We start from the raw sequence: 16,686 nt of genomic DNA on the forward strand, positions 1-16,686 counted from the left end.
TTCATTTATTACATTCGATGGTTGTCGCCATTTGGTAAAGTTACGAGCCATAATGACCTTTAACAAAATACTTAGAATTAATAACATACAGAACCCTCATTCTGCCATGATTGCATGCATGTGTGCATAGAGGGTATGCACAGGGTATGAAGATGATATAAAATAAACAATATCTTCAGTAATAGTTTAAAAAAACTTAAGGATAGGCATTGTCAGAGTTATAAAAAGCCTACCCTTAATTATTTATAACTCGTGCTGGAGATTTTCAATTGTATATATAGTGGCGTGCACAGAGGGTATGCACAGAGTATACAGATGATCCCTACTAATATTATAAATGTGAATGTTAGTTGGTTTGTTACGCTTTCACGCAAAAACTACTGAACCGATTGTAATGAAACTTGTTATACATATTCTTGGAGGTATTAGAAATAATATAGTATACTTTTCAATGAAAAAAAAAATACGTAAGATAAAAAATGTTTGTGAAAGAATCTCAAAATCTCATATATGACTATATGTGAAGACTATGTAGCAGTACGCTGCCTCCCGAAATTACGCGGGCAAAGCCGCAGGGCACATCTCATTATCATCAGCCTATCTCAGTCCACTGCTGGACTAAGGCCTCTTCATTTGCACGCCATCTCTGTCTATTGCTAGCTGCATCCAGTTCTTCCCTACTGCCTTTACAATATCATCTCTCCATCGAGCTGGTGGTCGGCCGATGCTTCTGTGTCCAGTGCGCGGTTTCTCTATCATCATCATCTATTATTAGATAAATGAAAATCTCCAGTAAGAGTTATAGCAACTTAAGGGTAGGCTTCTTAAAAGTCTTACAATGCCTATCCCTAAGTTTTTATATAACTCGTACTGGAGATTTCCTTCATTTTATATCATCTGCAGACCCTGTGCATACCCTCGATGCACGCCACTGCAAGGGCTAACTTGTAGTGAAAAAAAAACCAACTTCCAACCTGCTACCGTCTTGGTCTGCATCATCTCTTACAGGATAGACATTGTACAAGACTAATATTGAAGCATCAAAAACCACTCCACTTTAGTAAGGTTTCTCGAACAAACAACAACAATGAGGATTCTGTATGATCTTTTATTCAATGGCATAAACTACCTACTTTACTTTGAAATTGTTTGGTCGTAATGATGAAGAGTTTTTTATTACTTCTTCTGTTTAATTCCTACACGGCCAGTGGCGTGCATAGAGGGTATGCACATGGTATGCAGATGATATAAAATGAAGAAAATGTCCAGTACTAGTTATAAATACTTAAGGGTAGGCATTTTATAACTCTTACAAAGCCTATCCTTAAGTTTTTTATAACTCGTACTGGAGATTTTCTTCATATTAAATCATCTGCGTACCCTGTGCATACCCTCTATGCACGCCACTGCGGCTACACCTTCCGCTTATATTGTACCAATTGCCTTATATCCTAAGGTTGTCTGGAGGAGTCCGCTCATTTACCACATATTGTCCTGATGCGCAATTTCCTTAGTGTACTTTTAATTACAGGTTATTGTTTTTACCACATTTTTAAGAATTCGCTTTGTTGTTAATCACAAGGTTACTTGGAAGCACCCCGCTCCGCTCTCATCTCTCACAAGATAGGAAAATGAATGTTAAAATGTACAATGTAAATAATTGATATAGGTATAATAGCAACTGCTGAGTTTCTTTCCGGCATCTTCTCAGTAGAATTTGCCTTCCGAACAGTAGCTAGTAAATAGATAAAATGGATGCAGTTTTATTGCACTGCAAAAGAACAGACTGTATGTTTCGATGCAAAGTGTAAACACGAGTAGGTAAAATTTCGTTGGATCAATTTTCCTCTAATCAACCTTTACCATCTTTCTTATTTCCTGATGATAAGGAAAGTCGCCCGCAACCGTGAATTTATAATTGAACCGGATATATTTAACTACCAAACGTGATTTACCTTTTTTTTTCGTGTTGAAAATGCTTATAACATTTGTATTATTTATAAAGAAGCAGGCGTCACTTTGCGAAAGACCACGATATAATTTTTCTTTCGTACAAGAAGCCTGGTGTTCCGTGATGGTGCGGTTTCAAATGGTACCGGGTTTTTAGTGAAATGATGATGATGATTTTTTTTTATAGTAATAATTACCGGACCAAGCAGATGGCCCACCTGATGTTAAGTGGTAAACCAATGTCTATAAAAAGAGCAACACTTCACAGGACATGCTGTGAGCAAGTCCTACAACATTCCGCCCTGTGTCCATCAATTTGAAGCATAAGTGTTAAGCTTAATGTGACTGTAATAACACCGGCAACCTCGCCCTTTAGACGAGAAAATAGCATTGAAACGATGCTGCTTAGCGGCAGAAATAAGCATGGCGATGATGATGGTGAAGTGCTGGGAACTCTTCAACCATTAACACACCGGCCTCGGGAATAGCAATATCTTGTAATGGGGTATGAGGTTACTAAAAAGCAAGAAAGAAATACTTTCTACAACATTTTTAAGTCGGTGCCAAAATACTAAGTATAGGTAAAATTTGTATACGGTTTCCTATTTTATAGTACCAAACATGAAAAGTACCTCGTAATTCCCTACATTGCTTAAAGAATTACGAGGTAATATTTTTTCGCAGCCATACACCATAATCGAAGCTCAACCCGTTTGATACTAATGTGGCCATCCATAGTGTTCAACATCAGTTCCACCTGACAATATGGTGCTTTTCGTAAGAAGATGCACAAGTTCCTTAATAAAAATACTCAAATTGCTATAGGTGTGCATATAACAGTTCCCTCGATTTCTCGAGAATCCCTCCCATAAATCTTCACGAATTTAACATGGGACCACTTCTTAGGTATAATGTACCAAACAAAAAAAGAATCATAAAAATCGATTTATAATTTTTGGAGTAATCGAGTAGCAACTTTACAAAAAAAAACTAACAGTTGAATTAAGAACTTCCTCCTTTTTTAAATAAAATATATTCATCATCATCTAGTCTAGTATTGTCACGCATTAGAAAAACAATTGAATTCCTCTGTCCTATGAGAGAGATGGGTCTAAATATACTAATGTCCAATTTTAGAGTATAGGTATAGGAAGAGCCATTTTAGTTTTTTACTAATTCCTAAATATGCAAAATTGGAACGCAAATAAAGCTTTTTTTAGTTATTGAAAAAGTCAAGGACAAGATGACAAGTTTTCCTGCATAAATAAGATCCTCTGGCATTTAGGGAAATTAATGGCTACCGATATTAACACAATTAATCAATAGCTTGTACATATGCCCACATTCAAATAACCACGACATGTTTTCGCAATCACCGGATCCATTTGCCATTTAATTGTATTAAAATGATAGGTATAGTTGATATACCTATTCTACTGATAATAAAAGAGTGAAGTGCGAGGAGTCTTAGATGGTTCCGTGGGTAACATTACAGCTACGAGAATATAGCGATAAGGCCGCCATCTTGTATCATCAACCTTAAAATTCAAAAATTCAAAATTCATTTGTTTCAAGTAGGCCTAGTTTATAAGCACTTTTGAAACACCAAGTCATTCTGTAGTGACTCTACCACCGGTTCGGAAGGCAGATTCCACTGAGATAAGCCGGCAAGAAACTCAACAGATTGCTCTATTCCAACATCATTTTATAGTTTAACAATCTTTAGAATTTTTCTGTTTTGTGAGAGATTAGAGCGGAGTGGCCTGCTTCTGTTGATTGGTTAAATGTTGTTAAATTCTCTATTCTCTATTCTGTATTTGTATCTATGTGCATTTTCTCTGTGGTTTTACAATAAAGTGTATTCATTCATTCATTCATTCATACAGCATACTAAACTATTCAGCTAAGCATGCTGTGATAAATCGTAGAATCGTAGAAACAAACAGAAAGCCGTAAATATTGTGTTTGTGATTTGTGTATGATTACTTTTTTTTTAATCCACTACAAGTTAGCCCTTGACTATCACACTTGATTTCTATTCAACATCGTACCGGAACGTTAAATCGCTATGCAACACGTCGGTAGGGTGGTAACTAGCAACGGCAGAAGCCTCCGACCTGACATTACTATTGCTTTCCATACGTCACCACCTAAAATTGCATCTTGCTATTAATTATTCGAATCATCTTCATTACCCTTATTTTTATATACGAGTATATAATAAATTATATTCCACATTTACTTTCTGTACCGTTAACATTATTAGGTATATATAGTTTTAGTATTATTTATTTTACCATATAGTTTATTTTATTTATTTTATATATGTACTGTTTTTGTAATTATTTATTTTTATGTATATTCTTAGAGTTTTGCGTTTCGCTATAAAGACTCATATTTAAGCCAATTCCTCATAATGGTTGCCTGGAAGAGATCACTATAAGGCCGCCTTTGTTACACAAATTTAAATGACTTGCACCTTTGTTCTCTTTTATTTTTTTCTTGTTTGCAATAAAGTATTTTTGATCGATTGATTGATTGGTTGATATAAATAATATTATTAAATTAAAGTCTCAGTCCCGTGCTGTGTTGTGACTGCAGATCAGAATACAGCTTTCACCACACCACAGAATACAGTTTCCTCTCCCCGCGGTTGTCGTACGAGGCGACCAAGGGAATTTAACGGAAAACGGACAGCATTCTCTTTGCTACTAAAACCATCTACTGCGATCATCAACTGCGTGGTGATTATTTGCAAAGCCCCTCGTTAGAGAGGCCTTTACTCTAGAGCTGGACTGTTAAAGTCTTTTGATACAGAAATGTGCTTTATTAGTAACTAGCGGACCCTCGCGACTTCGCCTGCATATGAGTCAATCGAGAAGCTAGAATAGATCAGATGCTAACATAATAATCATCGTGGCTAGCTAAGTGCCCATTATTATTTTACGTGGTATACTGAGTTAGTAGGTAAGTTGTCATTATATTAGTTGATACAAACATACATACATCCATCCATACATCCATCCTCACAAACTTTTACGCATATATATTATTAGTAAGACGGTATGTACTCGTATGCATGCATTCATCGTTTTCCCATATGACTTGCGACTTACTGTTATTTGTGAAGAGTTATGTCCTTTATCTCCGACAATATTTATCAGATCTTCATTAGACAACACATGCTTGATGGGTGTATACCATCAAATATCAAATAAAAAAAGACTTATTAAAATCGGAGCTGTGAAGTAAAATTGATAAAAATTAGCATCCCGTTTCCTGGAGGAAACTTACTGTTTAATGGGATAAAACTTACTGTTTAACCCGAAATTACAGCAACACCTATACCAATTTGTATTTAAATCCGTTCAGTAGTTTTAACGTGATGCCTGGACAGACAGTCAGACAGACACAAATTAAATTAAAATCTGTTTTGGACTCAGCATCGATTATAAAGCATCCCCCTGTCAAATTTTTTGATATATTTAATGTACAGAAATCTTCCAGTTACAGTTTTATTATAGGTATAGATAATTCCACATGAGATTTTAAATTAAAATTTGCGAATTTGCATTTATTCATTGTCCCGGTTAGATTTGGTAAGCTCACCTTTTACTTGCTAGCTACCCTAAATTTACCATCACCTAGAATTGTCTGGTACCAGGACTAATTTAGGGTAGGTAGCTTTTACACTTGTATGAAGCTGAGTGACTGAACTACTTCGGTGAGATATTTTGCGCATAAGATAAGCTATGATATGTTTATGTGATGCATTACAAAACTTGATGGTTTCCATTCGTGCCCTAAATAAGACTAGATGAGTCCATGCGCTCAGTACTGACTACCCAAACATTTATTCGCTGTTCGTATTGGAATTTTTGCAAAGTACCTACCTATCTATTTTATATTACCTGATATACCACTGTCATAATTTTTTGTTTCCGTAGATTACTCAGAAACTGGATTTTTTACAAACATAATTGTTATATTACAAAAACATAAATTTTAAGCATCTCGAAACTGGAAATTTCGGTCGAAAACCGGATAACGTACCTACTCTTAGGTAATTTTATATTCTTGTCTCCAAATAGATGTCGCTTTACCTATACGGCAATTCTAATCTCAAAACAGTCATATAAGAACTAAATAGCAGAATGAGAAGCGTTTAGGCCATAGTCCACTACATTACGAAGAATACCCATTCATGCATATTCCTCACGATGTTTTCCTTTTACCGTGAAAGCATTGAATAAGTAAATTAAAAACGCAGATAACTCCGAAAAGTTAGAGGTGCCGAGGATCGAAGTCCTAAGTCGTTCCCCCAAAGTTTTATTAATAGCGAGAAAACGAGCAAGTGTGTCACCGGATGTAAAATGATAACCTCCGCCCATAAACATCAGCACCAGAGGAGCCCGATGTTTATCCGCCCCTTGAATAACCCTACAATGTTTTTATAATTTTTCAATTGGTGTTTTTACCTACACTTGGAGGAATTATCAATTTTATAAATTTAAAATGCATATAAAAATTTTCGGAACCGACAGGATTTGAACCTGCGACTCTCGGGCAATCGCGGCCTGAGTGCTTTCTCCAATTAAGCTACGGCTACTAACCACTACGCTATCACCGATATCTATACTTATAATAAAACTGTAACTGGAATATTTCTGTACTTTTAATAAATTTTGAATATGTTGACCGGGGGATGTTTTATAATCGATACTGATTTTTATTTAATTTTTGTCTGTCTGTTTGTCTGTCCGGGCACCACGTGAAACATTTGGTGTAGTAGTAGTTGATATTCCGGGTCAACATATAGGATACTTTGTATCCCGATAAACCGAAAGTTTTCTCCGGGAAATGGAATGAAAATTTTTATCAATTATACTTCATAGCTCCGTTAAATTGAAACCGATTTTAATAACTCTTTTTTTTACTTAAAAGTGTATACTATCAAGCATGTATGGTCTTATTTTAAAAAGGATCTGATAAATATTGTCGGAGATAAAGAACATAGCTCTTCACAAAGAACTGTCAGTCGCAAGACATATGGGACAACGATCGAATGCATGCGTACCATCCTACTAATATCATAAATGCGAAAGTTTGTGAGGATGGATGTATGGATGGATGTATGTATGTTTGTAACACGTAAAATAATAGTAGTTACATAGCCACGATGATTATCATGGCATCAGATATATTCTAGCTTCTCGATTGACTCATACGCGGACGAAGTCGCGGGCGTCCGCTAGTCCTATATAAAAAGAATAATTATAAATGTAAAGAAAACCTCTTTTCTCGAGTTCGTATATCGAACCTTTTTTTGTTATAAGAGTTTGCCTTAACAAGAATTTATTTTATTTAAAGACCTAAGGTAAAGGCTTTTAATGTTGTTTCTTGTATTTTCACAGGTTAGCGAATATAATGTTTAACCATATCATTATTGTAATTGGTAGAATACTTCGTAAATAAATCTTGTATTTTCACAGAAACGCAATTTCGACTTAATTTCAACTACACTTTGAAGGGAATATTATAAATATTATTATATGAATAGTAACATTTGAAACAAAAATAAGTGTCTCAAAAATTGGTCTTGACGTCTGGCGACCCAAGAGCTGGCGCTTATTTAGCCCAACGGCTAAGTCTAGCAATGCAAAGGGGTAATAGCGCCAGCATTTTATGATGAGCATGATACCATACCCATATGTCAACAGTTAGATGGCTTATATTTACTGTGAATATTAATTTTAGTTTGTAATTATTATTACTTAGTCTGATTTTGAATAAAGAATTTTTATCTTAAAAAAAAATAAGTGTCTTAAAAAATTAGAAGGATATCCTATTGTTTTAACAAAAACTGTTTTGGTGCAGCTCTGTCGCGTGTGTAGTCGGTAAAGTAGTTAGTATGACTACATTGTTGCTCCTAGGTGTCAGCTGACAGCTCTCGTTTACCTACAATTCTTATTTCAAATTTTTTACGGTTTTTTTTCAAAATCAGTCCATGTTATAACTTTTTTTATGACATTAATCGTATAAATTTATGATGGCAAGTAAGTTTAGAAGTTGCATTAACGATTCTGATATGTTTTGATACACATGCGGAGAGTTTATAATGAAAGATCAACGGAAACCGTTTAATGACATGGTATCGCTTGTATTGTGCAGTCTTTGGTATTGAAATTGGCAATCAAGATAAAGTGTTGGATATAAAAACAATGGAGCACAGATACCAAGGCAGATGGGATGTTCATATGATTGCTGATTATTGTTGGGGAATTATGCATAATTGTCCAGGACAATCTCACTCAAGAAAATCACTCAAAAAATATTTTCTTAATGTATAATTACCAATTTTTTTTTTTAAATATGTATTTTTCTTCTTTCTCATAAACAAGGGCTGATATAGATAAAAATGGGACTAGTTTTCTTGCAACAGCTCACAAAATATACCGATAATCGGGTCTAAAATCTTAGGCACCAAAATGAGTGTAGGCCAGTTCTTGAAACTGAGTTTAATTGAAAATTTCTGCTTAACAATGGTTCTCTATCTATAACAAGCTAAATTATCTTCTTAATAAGGTTGCTCAAAGTAAATATTAATAAATACCGGACTCTGTATCGCATAGATTACGAGATATTCGAAAGCAAATGCAAGGTTTTCTTAATCCCCGTATTATCCTCATTCGTATGGGAAACAATGCATGCTTCAGCAAATACATAAATGTCGCGTGTCCTTACTCAAGGCGTGTTCTTGTTTGAGAAAGATGAATTTTTATTACATTTCCACTATCACTAGGTCATATTTGAGACGTGCAAACTGCAGTAGGTTGTACATTTACAATTCACACTACACTGAAAACGGTGAAAGAGGACTTATTAACACAATTATTTCACTAGAGCCATGAAATACCTGTTTTTTTTTTAATTCCACTACAAGTTTAGCTCTTGACTGCAATCTCACCGGGTAGTATCTACGTTAGTATAATTATCCTCAGTCCGTTTGTCTGGTGGGAGGCTTCGGCCGTGGCTAGTTACCACCCTTCCGACAAAGAAGTGCCGCCAAACTAGCACACTAGATTTACACGCCAGACTAGTGTCACCCCCTTACAGGTTAGCCCGCTACCATCTTAGACTGCATCATTGCCACCAGGTGGGATTACAGTCATGGTCTAACTTGTGGTGTAATAAAAAAATATGTCCGTTGCCCAGCGTTATTAAAAAGTATGTAGCTAAGAAAACGCTATTAAAAGTCAGTAGAGGAGTTGATAGGTTTTGAACGCTAAGAAATAATTTGTACCAAATGCAAAACATTTAAACAACAATAAATGATTTGCAAAGTAATGAGCTAAACGATCAATAAAACGGAAGTTATCAATGCCTTTGCGGTGAAGAATCGATTCCCAAAAAAAAAAACTAATTCATCTAATAAATGCAGAGGGGACAAAAAAATCCTTTATTCCGAATATTTATTGGAAACTCGGTGCTTGGAAGTACTAGGTACTTAGTAGACATTAAATAATGTTTTATTTAAAAGGCCGTCCATTTAAACTAAATAATAATAAATAAATAAATATACTACCTACGACAATACACACATCGCCATCTAGTCCCAAAGTAAGCGTAGCTTGTGTTATGGGCAATCAGATGACTGATGAAGTATACACATAAACACTCTTAATATACATATAAACACCCCGAAACGAAAATTATTTATGTTCATTGCACAAACATTTTCCAGTGGGAATCGAACCCACGGCCTTGGACTCAGAGAGCAGGGTCACTGCCCACTGCGCCAATCGGCTGTCAAAAAAAATTAAAGGTCTGTTATTTCACATTAGTGAGCATAGTTTCTAAAAACGATTTTTAAATGCCTAAAATGTGTTTCCATTTAAGTATTAATTGACGAGCCATGGTCGTTACTATTAAGGTACTTGAGTGAAGAAACATTTATTATCTATCTACGCATTTAACTTTTAAGCACTTAAAGCAAATTATCAGCACTCTCTAGTATGCAAAATTGTAACCTTCAAAGATTTAACTAACAATAGGATATTTATCTTCCTTCACACTGGGCTTAGGCCCCCTACCACGGTAAGCTCCCATAAATAAATAAATATACGTATTGTATTTAAGATACGTTTATACGTATTTAAGATACGTATTGAGTATTGAATTGTATTTTACCACTTTATACTTAAGAACCCAGAAATCCTCAAAAAATATCATTAAAATTTAGAAGAAGTATCTTATTGGGGTACTGTTATTTGAAAAGTGAAAGAAAAGTGGTAAATGGGGATAGGAAGTCCGTTTGAAGTAAGGGTTTTAAAATCTGCAGTTAACAAAATACCTCTTTAATTGTTTCCTCTCAAATAGAATAGGGGACAAAAGTATGTTCAAGAAAATTGTACCTATTACTAATTTTATGCGGACGCAGTCGCGGGCAACAGGTAGTTTTATATGATATGTTTAAATGAAGTTCAAGAACCTAAGTTTGGATATAAATAAAAAAAGAGGACTGGCTTTTTCGAAGATGCGATCGAGTTTTCGTAAAACACAGCTTTATGGACTGGTACGTTTTTTTATTTGCTCTTTTTTCTACAACATGATGGTCAAAAAACGTTTTACGGCTGGTAAGGTGAATAACGACGTTTAAAAAATATCGTGAATGTGTTTTAAGAAACTTAGCCACGTTACACATAGGTGTATGGCTTATGATTAACATTTTAGGCAAATTGACGATATTTTAATGTAAAACGATTATAAAATCTTTAAAATATCATTAGTATCTACTTATTACAGTGTCATCGGTTGCGAACAATAAAGTTATAATCAACACATAGCCCGGAGAACAGATGTACGTTGGGGTCCCAGGGTGCTGGAATGGCGATCCCAGACCGGTATACGCATTTCTGGTGGACCCCCTGCCGAGGTGGATAGATGACATCCAACGAGTAGTCGCAAAGAGCCACTGGACTAAAACGGCACAAGACCTTAGTATTTTGAATCTCCTACAAAAGACCTATGTCCAGCAGTGGATGTTCATTGGACGACTTAATTATGACGATGATGATGAACAGTTTTTCCCAAAATAATGTCCATAACTCAAATTCAAATTCTCAAAATTCATTTATTTCAAATAGGCCTACATTATAAGGACTTTAGAAAACATCAAGTCAGTGGGTTTCTAGTGGCAACCACGGTTCGGAAGACAAATTCTTCCGAGAAGCCGGCAAGAAACTCAGCTTGATTGCTCTCTTCCAACATTACTTAACAGTTTAACAGTATTTTTTCTAACTTGTTTCTACAACCACAGCGATAAGGCCGCCTTTGCGCATATATTTTGTATTATCGTTTTTTTAACCTAGCTTTCTTTTTGTATGTGCAATAAAGACTTTATTTCTTTCTTATATCTAACCATCAAAATCGATTCGGACTAGAGGAGATTATATTTATTGACATACTTAAGCAAAAAAACTACAACACTGTAAACTAAAAAACTGTATGTAACATATGTAGTTTTGTAGCTGTAAGGAAAAATCTATGGAACTGGTTTCCAAAAAAAATTATATAAATATTTCGCTTTCTCTATGTATATAGCAAGCAATATCTTTAAATATCTATTATAAACTAGCTTCTTCCCGTGACTTCATCTGCGTGGACTTCAGTATTGTTTCTTATGCTTCGTTCGTTAACAATTTTTAATCCTACCACGGGAACTATTTGAGTGATCGGTATAGAAAGTGCATGTCCTTTTCTATAGCATTGGGTGGCAGGTGACATGCATACTAAATTTCAAAGCTCACTGCCCGCGTCTTAGCTCGCTCTTAAACAATGATCAATTTTCCTTCGGGAACTAATAAAAAAATTAATATAAGGTAGTAGGCCTATGTTCTTTTCCATGTCATGGCTACATGCCAAATTTCGTCCAAATCCGGTCAGCCGTTTTTGCGTGATCGAGTAACAAACATCCACACTTTCACATTTATAATATTAGTAGGATAACATTTTACATAAACAGCTAGTTTTAAATAAGCACTGAGTTCCAACGCAATGGCAAGCCTTCATAGCTAAGTATCGTGTTTTTGATAAGACCCATTTCTCACCTATCCTCAGTTTCTAAGTAACAAGTATATTTGAATCAGAAATAAGAAGAATCTAGATTAAAATCTATGTAGGTCTGTAACAGAGTAACTGGTGAGCTGTAAATCATTACGAAATACATTCATGCACTACAGCGTGGAAACCAATTTTAAATATCAATAAACTCATTGAGAATTCAGCTTCAATGGCGCAATGGTTTGAATACGAAACACAGTACCAAGTTTGATTCCGGATCGGATAGTCTTTCGTATACAATTACGTAGAACGTACAATTTCGTTCTATTCTTTTTCTAACGTACCTAACTAAAGTAATTTATTTATAACCATCCTAACCTTCGATTACCTATTCAGTTTTACAATAACTATAAAAACACACTAAGAAATAGAATTATAAAACTAAACGAAATTTATAAAGCGTAAGTTTTGAAATATAACTTCATAATGAAAACGTCATTTCATTATTCGATATCAAATAGAAAAATTCTTTTCGAAATCGCGTACCAAAAACTAATTTTGAAACAGAACTTACTAAGAAAGATATTTTATACAGATACATATATACACGTTTGAAAAATAAATAATTAAGATATAGTGAGATGTAGATATTTTCTTTATTATAATATACAGAAATAATTAAAAGTTTAATAAATTACTTTATATTTATGAATGTTGTTTTAAATACTACTGCTTTATGTTGGTAGTGACTCCTTCTTATCTATACTATCATCATTTGTACCTACTTAAAAAAAAAAATTAAATTACGTTCGTATATAAAAATTACTTAAACCAATTTATTTATTTAAAAACTATCCTACCTTTTGATTATTTTAAATTATTTATTAGATCAAATTAACTATAATAATAATCACTCAATAACTCCTCAGATCGTTATGATGCTGCACTCTGCAGCAGGTCGATAATTACACAAACAAAACCTCGCTTATCGTAGAAACAGTGAAACGGGCAAAGCGCGATTGAGCGATGCGCGCGCGCTTCTTTGCGTGTACCGGCAGACTGGTCGGTGACACAACGTTTTAGCTTCTACGCGCACTACGGATGTTTGTAGATTGTTAAAAAAAATTGGCAGTCAAGTACTATTAGGGCCTTAACACAATTCCGTCATCATTCATCATTAACAATTCATTACCGGCGCATTACAGGGCATGACTTTCGTTTCAGAATGACTAGGGTGTAAGATGTAGGGTCTCCCCGGTGAAAGGATAAAAATGTCTCTTGATAAAGCTGTAGAAACAGCTTTATCAACTCTCACATCACTGGCGCACAAGTGAAAATATTATCCAATTAATATATGTGTAATATAAAACGGGGGTAAACTTCTTCTGTTCCCTGTTCCCGTGCTTCAGCAGGGGGACACGTTAGTTATATCCCTTAGCAGGGGATATAATCGGGGTATATAATTTTTGTCTCCTGCCTGTGCTAGCCCTTCTGGCCAAGTTCGGATTAGTAGTAGTTAGTAGATTTTACACACCTTTGTTACTACTACCCTCTGTGCTACTTCTACCATCTCCTGGGATCAGCAATGCATCTGCCCAGTGTGGTGATTTTGGGGCAAACCCTCTCATTGGGAGAGGCACTGCTGGCAGTGGACTGTTATAGGTTGTTGATGAGGACACACCTTTGAGAACATTACGGAGAACTCGTAGGCATGCAGGTTCCTCACGATGTGTTCCTTTACAGTTAATGCAAGTGATATTTTAATTCCTAAAATAAAAATAAAAAAAAACCTGTGTGTACTTATGTACACGCGATAGACGTTATACTTCTTTGACGTAACAGGATAAAAATCTTTTCAAAAATTTAATCTTTCTTTCATTTGTAGAAAAAACTACTCTAACAATAGAAAAAGGTATTTAATACATCGACAGATTTATTATAACGCATTATCTAGTTATATCATTGGAATGAGCCCACAGACTTTGACAATTCAAAGTGTACAGTATCAAACCTTTTATTGAAAAACAGAATTGTTAAGTATAGCTTATATAGCATACTTCAGGGTGTTGGTTTTTCGTGACGGTGTGCACGGGCATCGTAAAAATTTACTCTCATAATTTTTCCCTAACGTGCCAAAAGTAGTATAACTTCAAAAACGCACATAATTTCGACAAGTTGGATGCGTGCCGGGGATCAAACTGGGTCCCCCGAGAGTAAGGCCGAAACTCTAACCTATCATCATGATGATGAGGCCGTCGTCATAATCCGCAACACCAACAGATGGACATTCACTGCTGGACATCTCTAGGGATTTATGACGCCTGAGTTATTTGACTCCTTCTGACTTCTTCTTTTTTCTTAAATTTGATGTCTGTCCAACTATCTGAAATCAGCACAATGCTGAGCTGTTACCTTTTTTCTAAGTTGTGTCACACATAACATACGTGGTGTCGTTAATATTGTAATGTGTGGCGCAATGTAAAAAAATAATTGTTATTTCTTTCTAAATCTCACGCTGCGTTTACCAATTTGGGGTCGGCACTCCAGCAGCTTGGGGTGAACACCTTGTGGAATCACAGCGTCCATCTGTTCTTCCAAGCTATTTACCCTTCTATTAACTATACATTTCTTTAACTATATAGATTACATTGCTTCTCTTATGGATCTCATCATTTCTCATTCATCATCCATATGTTCCGTCACTCCGTCGCCGTTGAGTGACTCTGATATCTCTTATCAGAGATCCCAAAGTTAATGACCATACATGTAATAATAATAATCAAACATATTTTTCAAATAGGTTCATCTAAGTTTAGAGCGATAATTCTAGATACTTTACTTCATGACCCTGTTGAAACATAGCGGTTGTGCCAAATCCTGTGGCGGCAAAATCCAAAAGTGCCACCCACATGTGGTCTTGACTTGACCCCGTTGTACCTTTCACAGCCATTGCTATACATATTATGTTTTCTCTTATAAGGTATTGTATAGTCGAACAGACTAAACAGTGCCATACACAAAGTGTGTGTGTGTGTAGAGTGAGATTTTTTTTTGTATTTCACGATCACAATAAAACATTGAGATGCTTAATGGGATTTTTAACATAAACTGCAGTGTGGTTATACCTTTAATCTCATAACATCCTTCGAGTTTATTGCCCACTCGTGGATTGGGTACCTACTTCTAATAAACAGTTATCACTCTCCTAACATATGAATACACATATGCCCATTTTCACTAACCCTAGGTATCGCCTTAATCGAATGCCCAATGATTGAGGCGATGTCTATGAAAAACTTTTCAACAGCTCTTAGGTGACAACTATTGGTAAACGGTTTAAATGGTTATGACGGAAATGAACTTACGTTAGGCGTTATTTATTTAGGCATTAACTTCTTCGTCGTAGGTGAAAACGGGCATTAGATTAAGTACGACAAATATAGAATACTTTCTAAAAGGAAAGCCTTACCTACTTACTTGTATGCCTACCTGATGTCCTAGTATGTACTACAAACTAGAAGATCCAAAAGGATATAAGGTCAAAGGTTAAGAAATAGCATGATAAAGGATGTCGAAACATTAAACTTCGATTAAAGTGCAATGTGAAATAGCAATTTAGAATTGCTTCAGGGTTTTCTAACCTGGGCACTTCTGGCTTTAACAGTCGACTGCTGGATTAGAGGTTTGCCCATAATCACCACGCTGTAGGTGATCGCAGTAGATGGTATGGTTGTAGGATAGAGAACACTCCTGCCCATTCTCCGTTATGGTGTGATACCCACGGGAAGAGCAGTTGTGACAAATGTATTCAAATATGCCGTGCAGCTTTAACAACTACCCTAGCTCTGCGCTCTAAATTCCCCTCTCCTATGTTATAGGCGTTAATGTCAATGAAAGCCTTTCCCTTAGGATAGAGGCCCTCTGGCCAGCAATGGGATATGTAAACTTAGGTACCTACCTAAGTACTAATAATCCTTTTAACTACTACCACTTGAAACACTTCGAGCCAATTGGCAAGTCTCAACAATTTCCATTATTCACTTTACTGTGAGAATTTATTGAACGCATGCATATAAGTTATATGAAATATATACTCCTATCTTTACAATATGAGTATCATCGTCATCATCAGCTTATTAACGGGCTTCTGGGCACAGCCTGTCATGTATCATGCGGGTTGGTGGGTTGTAACGATTATTATTACATGTTAAGACAAGCACAATGGCAATTAACGTTTAAGGTAATCTTAAAATACTTGATACTAGAGTCCAAAGTGTATTTACTATCCGAGAAAGTGTTTATTTACTCGTTCTTATAAATGTTTGTATTATTGTATCCACAACACAATTCTTCACCTCTTCTTTACTTATAATAAAACTTCATTGCCTCTGTACATTGAAAAAATTAAAAAAAAATCTTTTGAAGGGCCAGAAGAACCAACATCTCTGATTAAAAAACTCTACGTCAAGTATCTAAGTTATTGGGACTATTTACCAGTAGGTACTCTGTCGTCTGCGTCGCGTAATTTGCGTGAGCGAAGCCGCGGGGCACAGCTAATTAATAATAAACTTCATAAACCTACCTTCTTATTCTTGACGTTTCTGTTTAAATTAAAAAAACCTTTCTGCTTACACATATACGCATTATGCTGGATGAGAACAGTTCTGGATTCGA

At 35.4% G+C, this 16,686-nt stretch overlaps 1 protein-coding gene across 1 annotated transcript in view; it reads right to left on the bottom strand.

Moving 5' to 3' along the window:
* LOC120628781 overlaps positions 1-13,053 on the bottom strand; it is a 71,315-nt gene extending 58,262 nt beyond the window's left edge. The window contains exon 1 of the mRNA XM_039897400.1: positions 12,927-13,053. The gene's annotated coding sequence lies outside the window, so the exon portion shown is untranslated. The remainder of the gene's footprint in view (positions 1-12,926) is intronic.
* Between the last annotated feature and the right edge of the window lie 3,633 nt (positions 13,054-16,686).

This window comes from Pararge aegeria, chromosome 13 (genome assembly GCF_905163445.1).
Source record: "Pararge aegeria chromosome 13, ilParAegt1.1, whole genome shotgun sequence".
NCBI classification, from domain to species: Eukaryota; Metazoa; Arthropoda; class Insecta; order Lepidoptera; family Nymphalidae; genus Pararge; species Pararge aegeria.